This window comes from Mastomys coucha, unplaced genomic scaffold, assembly GCF_008632895.1.
Source record: "Mastomys coucha isolate ucsf_1 unplaced genomic scaffold, UCSF_Mcou_1 pScaffold22, whole genome shotgun sequence".
NCBI lineage: Eukaryota > Metazoa > Chordata > Mammalia > Rodentia > Muridae > Mastomys > Mastomys coucha.
Genome location: NW_022196905.1, coordinates 20,279,460 through 20,296,109, shown reverse-complemented (window position 1 = coordinate 20,296,109; position 16,650 = coordinate 20,279,460).

Genomic DNA, 16,650 nt, shown 5'->3' with positions numbered 1-16,650 from the left:
GGGTTTGTCACAGAAACAGATATATTATTGTATATAAGCACTAATATATATATATATATATATATATATATATATATATATATAGCATATATAGTATAGTATATGTATACCACTATATCACCCTGTCTCTATATATCACCTTTCATAATTATTTATGTATATAATTTACATATAGTATTCAAATATATCTCAAGTAGTATACCATATATTTACATCATATATTTATACCTAGAATTACCCATCATAGCTTTTAATGTTTTTGTTGTCAAAACATCTAGAATTTATTCTGTATATTAATAGATTTTTAAGAAAGTTACAAATGACTAATGATAAAAGGTGACTGGAGGAATGTCCCTATCTCCCAGCTTCTGTGCTAAGTCACCTGATACCAAGCAGGTAAGGCCTCTACTGTCTGCTGTTCACTCATAGAGCACCAGTCCTAGCATCCAAACTTCTTTTCTCTCGGTTCCTAGTAAAACTACAGATGTCAATATCACATTTATGGACTTAATACTTCCATGGGTCTTCAGTCTCCCAATGCACAAGTAGTCTTCCCTACTGAAGTTAACTCAGAATTATGTCTGTAATTCTCTCACAGTTATATAATGAAATAAAGGACATCCAAAGTCTTCTTTAGTTCACATTTTATGCCTAGACCTTTTACTAGGTGCAAAAATACTTAGCTTAACCTCAACATAAGCCACAGCAGATGAAAAAGTACAGTTAGTAAATGCCCAGATGGCACTTCAAAAGGTGAAATATAAGTGTTGAATACTCACAGGAAAAATGTTCAAACTCATTAAACAGTAAAGAAATATAAATCACAACTGTATTGATATTCCATGTTACCCCATTTAGAATATCAGTCATTGAAAAAACAAATAATAAAGTTGGTGAGGTGATGATGGGTAAAAGTAAACCCTTACACACTTACACACTACTGATGGGAATGCAAAATAGTCCAGTTGTTCCAGAAGTCAACACGGAGTTTTGTTAAAATAGCTACAAGTGAATCAATCCTCCATTTGATTTAGCTACATCATCCTTGGACATTTACCAGAAGGGTTGAAGTCAACAAGTCACAGACACATTTGCATGTCAATGTTTATTTCAGCACTACTACTAATCACAATGGCTGAGTTATGAAACCATCCAAGGTGTCCAACAGAGCAACGGCTAAAGAAAGTGTTCATGTGCACAATGGACTTTTTTTCAGACAAATCCAAAAGGAAGTTATTCTATTTGCAAAACAATGGAAGAAATTGGAAGTAATCGTGTTAACTGAATTACAACATCTTAGAAGAAAAATGCTGCCATTTTCTTTTTTACCTTGCAGCTCCAAGATTTTCTGTGGTCACATAAAACTACATAAAATTAACATAGAATTGGGATTGTTTAAAGAACAAAAGAGACAAGTTGGGACAGGAAAAATATCAAGGAACTTAAGGAGTTATTTCTTCATGGAATCAAGTGGCCTAGTATTGTAGTTATTGAAATCCTATGAAAACTTTTAGAAAGTTTGTTGAGACTTGTACTTTATTAATATATAACTTATAAAAGAACTATTCCATTTTGTATCACAATTCTTCCAACTATGATTAGATTTAAATACAGTCTTAAGGCATTTCTAAAGTAACACTTATTTAAAATATTAAAGATATTCTTTTACTTATGTGTATGCATGTGTGTTGCTTTGGGTTTGTAATAACCGGCGTGGGTAACCCCATTCTCGAAGAACCAAAAAGAGACCACTGCAAAAGCATGAGGTTAATTTATTAATTGAAGCTGGCATACCAGGGTCATCTCTGTAATGGTGACCAGAGAGAGAGAGAGAGACCAAGAGGAAACAAGGCTCTAAGCTTTTATACCATTTCAGAACAGAGTTTTACAACTTACAAAGTTACAATTTATAACATGGGTAATTACACTTTATCTTGTTTATTGTTCTTTAATTTATATTGATCTTTTCTCCCAGTTAGGAAAAGACACCTGTGACTCTCAGGAGGGGTGGGGGAGATCCTCTCTCCCAGGGAATGTCTCTTGGAAACTTACATTCCTTGAGGATGGATGTTTGCTTGGTAAACTCTTCTAAAAACCCCCTTTGTCTTAAGGATAAGTAAACTTCCTTGCTGTCTGGTATCTTTATGGGGTATCTCCGTTTGACTCAATTTCTACAGGTTGTATATATGAGTGTAACTGCTAAGAGTGAAGGCCAAGGGACAGTGGGAATAGAATCCCTTAGAGGATTGTGAGCAGCTTGACATAGGTACTAGGAGCCAAACCCTGATTTCTTGTAAGAACAAGTTAGGTATATGCTCACTTAACTTCTAAGGAATCTCCAGCCAATAGAATGGGATTTTCATATAAACTTCAAACTATCATTTTCATAGTTGTTTATATCAATATGATTATCATAAAATGTCACTATTGTATTTAAATGTTTAATATCATTGGACTAACTTACTAAGTTCATTTTATTTCCCCAATATCATTTTCCACTTATTATCTGGTTTATCAATAAGAGCTGATCTTCTAATAGCTGAACAACAGAGAGAATAGGGCTAGACTTCTGATCCTAGCCATGGGAGAAACAGAGAGCACAACAGAGGATTTGCCAAAAAGAGAAGGATCCAGGAGCTACCATGGGAAGACACCTGGAGCAGATACAGCCAAGTCAATACTAAATGCAAGTATCTTGGGGATTTTAGCTGGGAGGTAGACAGATTAGCTTAGAGAAATAGGATAGAATGATAACTGCTCAGGTATTGTGTCATAAAGCTTGATTAAATAAATCTTGTAGTCTCTGTCTCATTTACTTGGGAGCTAGCCAAGATAGAGAAAAATTATCCCCTTTAAAATTGTACTATGTGGTGACCAACATGGGATCTGCACAATGCAGGGTACTACTTCTGCCTTGAGTTATTAAAAAGCTTATTCTTTAATTTTCCATTTATTAGAAGTGATGGCTATCATAAAAATACTTTTACAGTTAGAACTGATACTGCTGTAATATATATATACATATACATATGTATACATATATATTAAAATGCAACAATTCCTTAGATATTATAACATAAGACATCTTACAGGACTACTTTTCAATGCTACAGGCTATGCAGTTGTGGAAAAATCTCACTACACTTTAAAGTAAATGCTCAAAAAACAGTAGGGGAGGGGTATGGATCTCCCAGAGACAGATGAAATAATGCTTTATTGACTTTAAATTTTTAAAAATGTCACTGAGATAGTTAGCACATGATTTAAGAAAGGACTGCTGAATTGAATCAGTCTATGTATTAAAAGGATATGTTTACCCCAGAATGGATATCAGGAGAGGTGTTCTACTTAGGGAAGAAGCTAAGCATTATTGTCACAGGAAATGAAAAGTTATGGATTCCTTGAAAGTTAAAAAAGAGAACATTCGATGAGCAGCAATCTTATGAAAAGTTTTGGTTGCTGACACGAAGGAAGAAACCCAGAAGAACATCAAAACAGGTGGCATGGTTGCTTATCCCTCTACATGGGAGCAGCTCTCAGACGGGCTGAGACACGAGTCTTTCTGCAGTACCCAATAAATCTTGTTGGCTAAAGAGTCCTTATGGTTTATTATTATATGAAATCCTTTCATATTGCATGGATAGAGATTTGTATTTTAGCTTGTTTATGCAGTCAAAATGGACATATACAGTTTGATGCCTTTCACCTGCTCAAACATAGAACAGATTCATATTCAGCTGATTTGTGCACATTGCACATTCCATACATGTGTTAATGCAGAATGTATGCTACCTTTAAAAGTTTATGTGTTTTCAGAGCAAAAGAAACAGATACAATGAAGACAAAACAGCTAGTCCAGGTGATCCAGTGTGCCCTTCCCTCAGCCTTGAGCAGGCTAAACAGACCTTAGTTGTTTGCCACAGTTGTCTTCCTCAGACCTAGCAGACCTATGGTGGACGCTTCAGACCTAGGTGGGGGTTTTTCCGGCCTTGCTACTCCTGAAATTTCCTAGAGAAGCAGACTGCCTGCTGAGCTTGCTTTGCAACATAATCCAGATGAAACAAAGGATGGATCTGTGGTTTTTCCCTATGTAAAGAAAGAACTTTGAGCCTTGATCAGAAACCTTTGTCTTGGCTTCATTCTTCTCTCAGCCACCCACCCATCCTTTTTCATTTCCAGCCTCCCTTCCAGGTACCCAGTTCCCCATAGCTGCTGGACAGCTATAATCCAGCCTCACAGACTGCCTCAGTTGCTGTTTCTTCGAAAATTGCACCCAGGACAAATGTAGCTAGCACAGATGGTCCAGCCTCACAGACTGATTCAGCAGGAACTTCAGGTAAGGCTTGTACTTTTCTATCACACAGAGATTGGATAGCAAAGAAAACAGCTAGCACTCCCAGGCCTTGGCCAATATCTCAGTTTTCTTAACCTCCCCAAAAGATACCTTCACCCCACACAGCAGAAAGCAATTTTAAGAATAACACCCTTATTCCTGAGAGGTGGGTTGGGTGGTTTTTAGTCTTTCACTGGGTTATGTATGCTTGTTGTCATTTAGGAGGTTGGTTACAAGTTTGTATTAGTCATAGTCAAGGAAGAAACACAGTACAGGAGGTTTAATTCAGGGGTCTTCTTTTTTATATCTTTGTTTCTTAACTTTATCTTTCTCTCTCATATCTAGTGTTAGGAGCTGAAAAGGGATGAAATTAAAAGGAAAAGAATGTAGATTATTATATTTCCTTTTAGATTAAAAAGCAACTAAAGTCTCAAATATTTTAGATTGGTATGGATTATTGTATATTGATAGAAATGTAATGTTATAGTTACTAGAACATATTATATATAATTTCAACTCTTGTTTAACATATTGTACCTATGCAATTCATATAAAATGTAAGGTAAAGTTCTATTCCTATGAGAGCTACTATTACAGGCTGTTTAGAATAATTAAGAATATAAGTTAGTAGTTAGTCACTCATAATAATCAAATTGTAGTTGTCTTCTCTGGGTTTCTATTCCTGAACATAGATCATGACCAAGAAGCAAGTTCGGGAGGAAAAGGCTTATTCAGCTTATACTTTCATGTTGCTGTTCATCACTAAAGGAAGTCAGAGCTGGAACTCAGGCAGATCAGGAAGCAGGAGATGTTGCAGAGGTCATGGAGGGATGTTGCTTACTGGCTTGCCTCCCTGGCTTACTCAGCTTGCTTAGCCCAGGGACGGTACCACCCAAAAGAGGCCCTCCCCCCTTGATAACTAATTGAGAAAATGCCTTACAGTTGGATCTCATGGAGGCATTTCCTCAACTAAAGCTCCTTTCTCTGTGATAACTCCAGCTTGTGTCAAGTTGACACAAAACCAGTCAGTACAGTAGTCTTGTTAGGTACTAGTTTGGTTCATTGCAGAAATAAGCTTTATTTAGCCACCCGCATACTTTTTCAACATTAAGTAGATAATGTTTAAACTATAGCTAGAAAAGCTGTTTGTCTATTCAGAAATATTTGGGTAAATAGACTATTTTCAAACACTTCAGAAATCTATAGAATATGGCATTTCAAATGTTTTAATCACAAAAGGCATTTACAGTGAGACACATCAGCTCAAGAGAGCACCACATTCTACTTCACAGAAGAACCTCTGTCTGGAGTTTGCTTCAAATGTAGCAAAGCTAACCACTGGGCAAAAATCTGCCTCTTACCTCCACAGCGGACAGCAGGCTGTCCCAAACTGTGGACAAGTGAGACACTGGAGAGTGTACTGCCCAACTGTGCCGAGACAAGGCAGGTCAGGCCTCAATATTTCCTGCTTCACAAAAATGTCACTCAGATATTTTGGGCCTGTATGCCAAGATTTGATCTCCACCAATACAGAGAAACCTTGGGTGACTAAGCAGACATGAAGCAGCCTCTGTCATTTCTAGAGTTTGGAAACTGTTTGCCCTGCATTTTCTGGTTGCTCAGGTAGTATTTTTATCTTATCAAGTCTCTATTGGGGTTGAAGACTCAGCAGTTATAATCTCAAATTAAGGTTAAGTTGCTTTGGATTGAACAAAATGTTTTTAAATATAAGAAAATGTTTTAAGTTGGTAATGCAAGTTATGATAGAGATTGATAGATAAAAGTCTGTACTCCCCATGGTAGGATAGTTAGGTACTTTATCCAAAGTTGCCAAACACGTATGGACTAAACATTATAATGTAAAACTTACCTGATAGTTTTCATAATTGTTATTATTTCATATAACATTATTGTGAGAGTAGGAGTCTTTTTATAGGACTAAACGGGGAAAATGTAGCAGTAATGTTATTATGCACTGTGTAAAGGTTTTTCTCTTACTATTCAAATGCTGATTTCTCTGCCCTCATATCTGCTTACAATCCAGACATGGCATTGTAGTGCTTATTCTAAGTATCTCCTGCCTGAATGTTTTGTAAACATTGCTCTTCATTTATTCTGTCACTTGTCAATAAAAGATGAACTGCCAGTGGCTAAGCAGCAGAGAGCATAAGGCTGGACTTCTGATATGAGCCAGCAGAAGGAAAGAGAGATAAAGAAGGGATCACATATGAGGTAAGGGTCCAGGAGCCACCATGGGAACACACCTGGAACAGAGAGATCTAGATCAATTCTAAATGCAAGTATTTTGTCTGGGAGTTAGCCAGATTAGTTTAGAGTAGGATAGATTAATAACTGCTCAGCTATTGTGCCATAAACCTTGATTAAATAAATCTATACTCTCTGTCTCATTTATTTGGGAGCTAGCAAGGATAGAGAAAAATTATCACTTTAAAAATTTTACTAACATTCCCAGAGCTTTGCTCGATGTTTGGCTTTGTGACACTGCATCAGTTTCCATCAGCTGCTGGATGAAGCCTCTCAGTAGACGGTTATGCTAGGCTCCTGTTTGCAGTGTAGCCAAGTATCTTTAATAGTATTGGAGGTTGGCTCTCACATGCAATGGGTCTCAAGTTGGGCCAGTCATTAGTTGGTCATTCCCTTAATCTCTGTTCCATACATATTTCTACAGATCTTATCCTCTTAAACTCACTGGGAACCAACCCAAGCTCCACCCCGTTCCAGGCTCAGCCTTGCCCTTCCTGTCTGGTGGATAGGTACCCTGAAGGGAAGTACAGACATGGGACTCCCATTCCTATCTCCCAGTGGTACCCCAGTGGAGTCTAGGTACACAGGAAACCGGGAACAACAGCAAAGTCCATGTACAGGATGGCAACTGTCCCAGACTTTGTTTTCTCCCACCTGAGCAAACACAGAGAGAGGACCTCCATTGTAGACTGTATTCTGCCTTCCCTGAGCAGCTAGCTGGCAGTGCTCTAGGCAACCCCTCAGTGAGGGAAACACACAGCCTGACAGGTCTTTATGTGAATCCCCTAAATATGGTAGTGGAATGTGTCTCTGACTCTGTTGCCTGCCAACGAGTCCCCTTCCCCTAACTTGCCTAGTTGGCCCTCAGTGTGAGAGTACGCACTTACTCCTGCTGTGACTAGATGTTCCAATGTGGGGTGGTGTTCAGGGAGGGGGGTCTTCCCCTTCTTCTCTGATAAGGGGAGGAAGCAGTGAGGGGAGGGACTTGTAAGGGTGACTGGGAAGAGAGATGGGAAGGGGCCTTGATCAAGATGGAATATGAATGAATAAATAAATAAATAAACAAATGGAAAACAAAAATAGTAACAACAACAAAAAAATCACACTAACATAGAACCATGGCATGATTGCCAGAAATGTCTAATTCTGTATTTTATATGGCTCCTCTGACGGCTTTATTTGGGACCTAGTCACATAGTTTTTAATTTTTTTAAATTCTTTTTATTAGATGTTTTCTTATTTACAATATCTCCTTTCCCTGGTTCCCTTCAAAATAAAATAAAATAAAATAAAATAAAATAAAATAAAATAAAATAAAATAAAATAAAATAAAATAAAATAAAATCCCCTGTTCCCTCCTCCTTCTCCCTGCTCACCATCCCATCCCCTCCTGCTTACTGGCCCTGGCATTCCCCTACACTGGGGCATAGAACCTTCACAGGACCCAGGTCCTCTCCTCCCATTGATGACCAGTTTGATCATACTCTGCTATACACATGCTGTTGGAGCCATGAGTCCCCCAGACCCCCATGTGTACCCTTTAGTTGGAGTTTTAGTCCCTGGGAGCTCTGAGGGTACTAGTTAGTTCATATTGTTGTTTCTCCTAAGGGGCTGCAAAACCCTTCAGCTCCCTGGGTCCTTTCTCTAGCTACTTCATTTGGGACCCTGAACTCAGTCCAATGGATGGCTGTGTGCCTCTACTTCTGTATTAGTCAGGTACTTTTAGAGACTCTTAGGAGACAGCTATCTCAGGCTCCTGTCATCCAGCACTTGTTGATATCCACAATAGTGTCTAGATTTGATGATTGAATATGGGAAAGATTCCCAGGTGGAATAGTCTCTGAACTATACTTCCTTTAGTCTCTGTTCCATAGTTAACTTCTACAACTCCTTCCATGGGTATTTTGTTCCCTCTTTTAGGAAGGAACTAAGTATCCTCACTTTGGTCTTCCTTCTTCTTGAGTTTCTTATGGTTTGTGGATTGTACTTTGTGTATTCCAGTCTTCTAGGCTAATATCCACTTATCAGAGAATGCATACCATGTGTGTTCTTTTGTGATTGGGTTATCTCACTCAGGATGATATTCTCCAGGTCCATCCATTTCCCCAAGAATTTCATAACTTCATTGTTTTTAATAGCTGAGTAGTACTTCATTGTGTAGATGTACCACATTTTCTGTATTCATTCCTCTGTTGAGGGACATCTGAGTTGTTTCCAGCTTCTGGCTATTATAAATAAGGCTGTTACAAACATAGTGGAGGATGTGTCCTTATTACATGTTGGAGCATCTTCTGGGTATATCCCTAGGAGTGGTATAGCTGGGTCCTCTGGTAGTACTATGTATAATTTCCAGAGGAACTGCCAAACTGTTTTCCAGAGTGGTTGTACCAGCTTGTAATTCCACCAGCAATGAAAGAGTATTCCTCTTTCTCCACAACCTCGCTGGCATCTGCTGTCACCTGAGGTTTTATCCTGGCCATTCTGACTGGTGTGAGGTGGTGAAAGACCCCCAGAACTGGGGAGATCCTTACTCAAGTCTCTGGATGATGCGACCACCCAATGACTCACGAGAGACTGAACTTGCTGCAATTACATGAGGTTTATTGGAGATACCGGTACCGGGGTCGATCTCATGACCTTGCCAGTCAGAGGAGTTCGACGCTGAACACAAGAAGAAGTGTGGGGTATTTAAGAGAAAATCCAGAAGCTGGGGGCGGAGAGAGGGTTACCAAGGAAACAGAACATAAAAACAGTGGAAAATTTCAGAGGGACCTAACCCAAGGTATTCAGTTAGGGAGGGAATCATATTCATTCTAGGAATGTAATCTTCATCTATCGGTCGGCAGGGTGGAGAGTCTCATAAACCAGTAGATCTTCATTCTTAGTTCTGCCCTCATTGTGGATCATTCAGGAGGGGCAGGTATTGGGAACCAGAGCCCTGAGGCTCTGAGTTCGTGGAACTGGCTACTCCACCTTTTTGGCTTGTGGCAGAGGTTTTCCTTGCCCTCTTTTAAGTAAAGGTTACACATTAATACATACATTTCTATTAAATGCCCTCATTTTAAATTCTAAGATTCTCCAGCCTTTCAGTGGAATCTCAGGATTGTTTTGATTTGCATTTCCTTGATGACTAAGGATGTCAAACATTTCTTTAGGTGCTTCTTAGCCATTCGATATTCATCAATTGAGAATTCTTTGTTTAGCTCTGTACCCCATTTTTTAACAGGGTCATTTGTTTCTCTGGAGTCTAACTTCTTGAGTTCTTTGTATATATTGGATATTAGTCCAGTTAATTTTTAATTTATATAGTAGTGAACGTTGAAGTGTGAATGTTTTATGCTAATTTCACTTGAGTTCTTAAGAAGTATTAACCTCCTGAATTAATATGAGCAGTCTCAGTGTCCTCACAGGAAGTGCGTGAGGCATTTTATATACTAACCAGATTGATTCAACTATTTTGAATATATGAATATTTTTAAATATTATGCTGTATATTATGTACATATATATCACAATGAAAATAATATGTGAGTTTATTAGCATTAAAAGACAAAATAAATCACTGCAAACACATAGACATACATAAAAATATATTTACATATGCAAATAGGTATACAAATACACTTATCCTTTTAACTATATGTATATACAGTATAAATATAAGTCAAATATAAATATATTCTCACTATGTACATTTTACTCAGACAAATACTTTTATTTTATCAGAGCAGATACTCTTTATATGGGTCTTTATACCATATAAGTTTTTATGACATTAAGACACTCCTCAAGCTATGACATCCTAGATTCACCCTTCTATCTGCTCTTGAGGTTCCACACTGCAGAGTGGTATCCTCAACTCTCCATTGTGGTCTATATGACTTCATAATGAAACTTCAAAGAAAATGATCATATCTGGTCTAGCAAGGGCCTTCAAGAATTGTATTCCAAGGCTGGGGACAAGTCAGTGCAAAATCATTTAGCAGGCTTACTCCAGGCCTAAGTTTGTTATCTAGCACCAAACCAAAGCAAATCAAAGAAGCCAACACAAAAAAGCCCAACCTAAAACAACAAAAAGCCATTCTCCAATGTATAGTGAGCATCTGCTTTTAGTGATAGTGAGAAATACTCCTGAGATGTTAAAGTGTCAAATATTGCTTCTGAAATTTATTTTCAGAAAAAAATTATCTTGTTTATAGCATCGTTATCCTTAAATGTAGCATGTGCCATTATGTAGCTAAATTTTTCAATACTCACGTTGCCATATTATTTGTATAGCTCTGAGTCATTTATTTTCTTTTACTTGTATGTGGCATTTTGTTCCCTTCTGCTTAGTGGTTCAATGATTAGTATGTAAATGAAAACTGAAACTATTTCTGATTTTTCATGACTGTATTCATTAGATGTGTATTTCTGTGTTTGAGACCAGGTTTTGCTATGCAGCTCAGGCCAGCCTGGTACTCATTACATAGACGAGGCTGCCCTACAGGTGCCATATGATTAGAGTAAACATACATTTTATACTTCCTTACTTATCTATGTCACAGTCTCTCTAGCAAGTTTGTGGGTTGTTTTGTTTTATTTTGCTGTTGTTTACTGTATATACTTAAGTATGTAGAATATATGAATGTCATTTGAATGTGTTAAGATTGTTTGCATGTATAAAAATATACATTTACATGAAGGTCCAACTACATTTGTGTGTGCATACACATGGAGGCCCAACATCAATCTTCCTGTATCACTTTCCACCCTACATACCGAGGCAGGTCCTTTGCTGAACCGTAACCCAGTTTCAGCTACTGGATTGTCTTGCCAATTTGTTCCAGGGATTACTTGGCTCTGTCTCTTGTGTACTTGGATTGGAAGGGTTTGCCATACCCACTTGGCTTTTACATGTCTGCTGGAACCACAATAAGCCACTTATCCATCCATTCTTGTAAGTTCTTACAGGTGAAATCATTAACATATAAGAAACAAATTCAATTTAGTTACAAGACAAAAAGTAATACTTCATTAATTGATGACAATCAAAAATCTAAATTTTGGTCAAGTTTGTAATGGAATTACTTAAGCCTAAGTGACTGCCACAAGCTTACTCAGTTGGCTGATAGAAAACAATAGGGAACTGGATGTTTAACATCATTCAAACTGTGGGCTGGTTTCACAGCATGGCAATGTGTTTGGCTGAGAATCTGATGAAGGCAAAGACTCACTCAATCTGATCACTTGTTGAGTTTTTGCTATTCTGACTAACAATACTGTGTTGGAAAAATCCAGAGACTTGAAGCAAAACATGTGTTTTTATGTTCTTCAAAAGTTGTCATTGGTTACTCCTGTGGCTCCTCTGAATGTCATTCTCTTGTTTCATTGCACGGCACAATTTTCTATCTTCATGAAGATGGGAGCCTCAGTTTGCTTTTGTCTGAGCTCCTAGCTTCTGTAACCAAGATTCTTTTCTATCTATGGGCGCATACATACTGGATAGTTAGATCTGTACTGCTTCATAGCTTGTGCCACACACACTAAAGGAATCCTCAAACACTGTCTGCATCAAGCTCTGGTACTTTACATCGCTCTGTACTTTTCATTTCTACCCCAGACAGTAAGGTATTGAATAAGACAATAGAGGATCAAGCTCCAGAATTGGGAACCCTAGATCTACTCATTCTGCTCAGCATGTGTGTACCCACAGCCACCTCACAGAATAGCCTTTTATTCCCACTTTGACTTCCCTGCTCTGTGGCTGGCCCTGGTGATTTTCTGAGGCTTCTGTCATGGTGAGTCATGATTCCTGCTCTTGGCACTGCAATAAACTTACATCTTTCAATGATTATCTTTCCTGATCTGCTTGTACCTGGGAGATACATATATACGAACATACATACATACATGCATACTACACGTGACATAACACATGTGTGCATGTGTGGGTATCATGAAGGTATAAATAAATAACAAAGAAATGGCTATGTGAATAGGGTATCTTGAATAGTCCATCTTAACACAATATGACATTGAACTACACTAAAGTTTGAGTTTGCAGATTTCTAAATTTTTTTTTAATTTGGTGTGTGTGTGTGCGTGTGTGCGTGTGTGTGTGTGTGTGTGTGTGTGTGTGTGTGTGTGTGTATCTGAATGTATATGTATGTAGGAGCTCGTGAAAGCAAGAAGAGGCATCTCATTCCCTGGAACTGCAGCTTGAGCAGCCTTGTGCGTGCTGGTAACTGAACCCAGATTATTCACAAGAGCAGTCAGTGCGTTTGACTGCTGAACCATCTCTATAGCCCATATAGTATCCTTTGAATTGCTTCTCTAATCTACATTCTCCCTGAAAAAAAAGTGAAGATCTCTCCACTCAGAAATCTCTTGATTTTCCCAACATGGGCATTTGAAAATCAAGATAAAGTAATTTTATATGAATCTGTATTTTATATATTCCATAGTAGAGTTAAGCATTTAGGTGTTCTGTCTATTCTGTTTGTTCAAGTTTGGCTTTTAGATTAGCTTTTAAGAGTTTTGACAAGCTTTTTTGGGGGGTATTATTTTTTTCTTCATGATTTGTATGTTTTCCACATATATGTAAAAAAGAAAATAATATATATGACAAAACACTATATAAAACAAAAATAACATTTTATAACGTTCATTGAAACATTCAGTCAACCTGAAAATAAATTTGCATCTCTTGCAATTTACCAAACCATTTAAATCTCAATCTGCTAACTTTCATTATTACTGTAAGCAGGATATTGCTCTGTTAAAACTTTCGTTTAGTTATTGCTTATAGGTAAGGAGTTTTTAATCTATTATTTCTTCGTTTCAGATCATTTTGTGGAATTATTTTATTAATGTTAAGAATTTGCCGCTTAGCCACTTTTTTCTTCTATTTCTCTAACAAAGCATCACTGGAGAAGATGGGATGTCTTCCATCTTTGCCGACATTATGTTATTTCTTCTCTCTCTTGTTTTTCAACTGAACCTTCAGAAACGATGGCCAGTAATGGTATGGGCAAATCCTTCTTTCTCAAGCTGATAGTCACACTTGAGAATGAAAAGAAATTTCTGTGCCTAATGTACACTGTTTCTTAATGTATGTGCATTAGCCCCAGATGATTTTTGGCAGCCATGGTCTTGTCTGCTCTGCTCTGGTATTAGACAGATATGTGTTAATTTATTTTAAATATTGAAAATATAGTATATGCATTAATAATTTTAGCATTTCTGTCTAGAAAACTCTGATATACCTGGAAGGCCTGCCCTGGGGGCTAAAACGGTATTGGGGGAAGAACTAGAAGGAGAAGGAGGGGAGGGTGCATTAAGAGTGTGATACATGAGAGAATAAATAAGATAAAATATTTTTGTTCTCATGTTAATATATGATCTTCGTGTTGGTTTTAATTTCTGTAACATTTTGTTTAGTATTGAAATCAAGATTAGAAACTTTTTAAAGTGAACCGGCCTTTCCCTCTGTTTGTCTCCTTCTGGTTAAGTGGAGATCTACTTTTCTATGAGAATTTTCTAAATTGAGTTTCTTGAATGGTATCATAACATCCACAGATCAGCCTGTCATTCCCTAGGTACATTGGTGCCTGTTCAGCTGCCTGTGGTTGTGTTTGGTTCCTAGAGGCACCGAGTGGGCCAGAACATGCCTCTACCATGGCATTACCTGGCCGGCAGGGGGCGCTCCTGCTTTTCTGAGTTATTTTTGCTGGGCTTACTGAGAATCTAGGTCAAGGGGCCTGTTGGTTATGCACGAACTTCTTAGAAGCACCAGGACTACTGATGACTGTTCTTAACACACCACATAGTCAATTATACATGCAAGAAAAGCTTCCCATTTTCAGTATCTTTTCTAGTTTTGTTCCCAAAGCATCCTTAGATTTCTGAGTGCTGCTATGTATATTAGGGGTGCACCTTGCCTCTATCTCATTTAAAGATACTCCACAGATAAAGCCAATGTACCATGCCAGTGGACTGGACACTTAGAATGATTAAATGGTATTTTATAAAGGCAATAAGCAAACATATTAGTAATAGTAATTTGAGGTATATAGGGGATACAGTCCATATACTTACAGCTTTAATTTTCAAGTATTTTATAACGAGGATACACCGTTTTGTAGAATTCAGGCTTAAACTGTCAGAAAAGAAGTTTGCGTCAAATATTTTTGATATGCTCGGTCCAGTTTCTGAAATGAGGGAGATTTGGAAGAAGAATTTCCTATGGAAATATACTCAAGTCACTAGGAAGTGTTTATAATCACATGTGTTAACAGTTATCATTTGCATATCACGTTCTAGCCTTGTCTGCTTTAAAGATGGTACACACTTTTATTATAAGGTTTCATTCTAGGATTTACGAGTAATTTAGCCTTTACTTCCAAAATAATGGATTTACTTATGATGCCTTGTTTGTTCAAGGGATCTAGCAGGCTGTCCTAGAGTAGAGAGCATTAGTAAACTTCGCGGAAGGCACCTTACCGCGGAATAACAGGAAATGTTCTTCAGAGGGATTTTTGAGAGACAGGTGAGAGTGATGTGAGATCGGCAGGAGAGTTCTGCTGAGACAGAACACACATGCCACACAGTTCAAATGCAATTCGTTTAGTATATTTGAGGAGTTGCATTTGGTCCCAGTTTCTCTTCAAACTGACTTTTGACACTTCTTCAGCAGCCATAGGAGAATGTTAATTATCTCCTTGCTCTAAATTTACCTGCCCTGGGCATTTCAAAACAACAGAATAAAACACGTGACTTTTATAACTAGCATTTAGATTTAGGCTGGTGCTGTCAGAGGTTGTCTATCTTGTTGCATTGATGAAGCATTTGATCCTGTTCTCCCGCCAATTTACAGTGGTCTTTTTGCATACAACAAATTCGATTTGTTCTTCTAGATTAATTGCCTTTTGTGTTGCTTTACCTTCCTTATTTTCTGATATCATGGCTCTGAATAACTTGGTGCATGTTCCCATATGGACATGTTTCGGTGCTGTTTTACATATTCCCAAGAAGAGAGTGGTTGATTTGACCAAGTCGCTGTACCTATGGTACTCAGTTTATAATCAAATGCCAGTCTGGGGGTTGCGAAGCTGTACTGTGGATGGGTTTAATTTTCACAATCATTTGTTTTTAAGTAAAGAAGGCTACAATATATATAGTGTTCTTAATTAAGCCCTTTCTAACCAGTTGAAATCTTTAAGAGCAACACCGAAGATTTTTTTGAGGAAAATGTAATACTACCTTGAGATTACAGTATAATTCCTACCTGAACTTATATTACACAGACCTGCCTTAAAAATTGTATATGTTCTAACCCACAAGGACTTCATTATACATCTCTGCATATACATATGCACAAAATGTGTAATGCAGCTACTTATATGCAAATGGAACATAAAAATACATTATCACTAACCATTAAATTGCTTGTATGTATGAACACAGAGATACAGGGAATACAGGTCATGAGTGATACAGCTGGTAATTTCCTGTTAAAGGACTGTAGGACCTTCCACGATGTTCTCTTGTGTGGCTGCACTGTTTATGTCCCCACTGGTGGCACCCAGGGCTGCCATTTGATTCACAGTCTCACTTGATGAAATGATCAGGCTGTCTGATCATTTACAGTTATATTTTGCAAAAGGGAAAGTTTGTGGTTTTGTTTTGCCTTTCATTTGTCCCTGGCTAATGATATGAAAATTCCATCATGCATTTATTTGCCTTTTACATGACTTCTTTAGAGAATGGTCCTTGGATTCTTTGTCTTAATTCACTTTTTTATCCAGTCCTTCATTTTTTGAGACATGTTTTCAGTAAACATCCCTTGCTTTGAACTTGAAAATCTCCTCCCGGGGCCTGAAAAGTTTCAGATTTCAGGCCAATGTCACTATACCTAGCTATTGCCTTATTATTAAGTGAGTTGTCTTCTCATTGAGTAGTGAGAGTTCCTTATGTGGACTTAAAAGGAATATACATATATGTATATATATACATATATATATACATACATATACATCAGAAACATCATTTGTAATAATGTGCACTTCTCT